The sequence below is a fragment of the Heterocephalus glaber genome, unplaced genomic scaffold (genome assembly GCF_053883595.1).
Source record: "Heterocephalus glaber isolate CG9 unplaced genomic scaffold, H.glaber_assembly_v1.0 deba00000809, whole genome shotgun sequence".
Classification (NCBI taxonomy): Eukaryota; Metazoa; Chordata; class Mammalia; order Rodentia; family Bathyergidae; genus Heterocephalus; species Heterocephalus glaber.
In genome coordinates, this window is record NW_028258163.1 from 9,067,253 (window position 1) to 9,068,856 (window position 1,604).

Below are 1,604 nucleotides of genomic sequence, written 5' to 3' on the forward strand. Positions count from 1 at the left end.
TACTAACTCTGTTTTCGTCTTTGGGTAGGGTCGTCCTGCCAAGATCCACAGCTCCTTTCCAGCAACTGGGGAAAGAATTTTTTTCTTCATAAAAGCTCTTGGCATAGCCAGCAGCTTAAAACATTTTCAGGCACCTTTTCGAAAGTAAAGATTGCTTTGTGGGCATCTTTTTAATTTTGTTTTTAAATCCCCACTTCCTTAAGGACACTTTCGCTTTTTAAGGAAGAGTGAAACCTTACCTTTTGTAAAGGGCGCTTCTTGGATTTGGGGTTTCGTTTTGTTCAAGCTTCCTGAGCCGACACAGCCTAATCATGGTGATGTTCAAGAAGATCAAATCTTCTGAGGTGGTCTTTAACGACCCCGAGAAGGTGTACGGCAGTGGGGAGAAGGTGGCCGGCTGGGTGGTCGTGGAGGTGTGCGAAGTCACTCGAGTCAAAGCCCTGAGGATCCTGGCTTGCGGAGTGGCCAAGGTCCTGTGGATGCAGGGATCGCAGCAGTGAAAGCAGAGCCTGCACTACCTGCGCTACGAGGACACGCTCACCTTGGAGGACCAGCCCGCAGGTGAGAACGAGATGGTGATCGTGAGACCTGGAAACAAATATGAGTACAAGTTCAGCTTTGGGCTTCCTGAAGGGCCTTTGGGAACATCCTTCAAAGAAAAATATGGGTGTGTAGACTACTGGGTGAAGGCTTTTCTTGATCGCCCCAGCCAACCAACTCAAGAGACAAAGAAACACTTTGAAGTGATGGAACTGGTGGATATCAATTCCCCTGATTTAATGGCACCAGTGTCCGCTAAAAAGGAGAAGGTTTCTTGCATGTTCATTCCTGATGGGCGTGTGTCTGTCTCTGCTCGAATTGACAGAAAAGGATTCTGTGAAGGTGATGATATTTCCATCCACGCTGACTTTGAGAATACATGTTCCCACATTGTGGTCCCCAAAGCAGCCATTGTGGCTCGCCACACCTACCTTGCCAATGGCCAGACCAAGGTGCTTACTCAGAAGTTGTCATCAGTGAGGGGCAATCATATTATCTCAGGAACGTGTTCCTCATGGCGAGGCAAGAACCTTCGGGTTCAGAAGACCAGGCTGTCTATTCTGGGCTGCAACATCTTTCGAGTTGAATATTCCTTGCTGATCTGTGTGAGTGTCCCTGGCTCCAAGAAAGTCATTCTTGACCTGCCCCTGGTGATTGGCAGCAGGTCGGGTCTGAGCAGCCAGTCATCCAGCATGGCCAGCCGAGCTAGCTCTGAAATGAGCTGGATAGATCTAAACATCCCTGATACCCCAGAAGCTCCTCCTTGTTATATGGATATAATTCCTGAAGACCACTGATTGGAGAGCCCCACCACTCCACTACTAGATGACACCGATGGGTCTCAGGATAGCCCTATATTCATGTATGCTCCTGAGTTCAAGTTCATGCCACCACCCACATACACTGAGGTGGATCCTTGCATCCTCAATAACAATGTGCTGTGACTGTGTGGAAGAAAAGAAACAGCTGTACCTACTTGTTTCTTCCCACCTCTCTTCTGGACTCTCACTTCTTTAGAGACTCCATAGTCTCTGCAGTGGGGTACGGGTCCCCCCAGCCTCAGA

The 1,604-nt window shown here is 48.7% G+C and overlaps 1 pseudogene; it reads left to right on the top strand.

Moving 5' to 3' along the window:
• Positions 1-231: 231 nt before the first annotated feature.
• Positions 232-1,604, top strand: LOC147829020 (thioredoxin-interacting protein pseudogene; annotated as a pseudogene).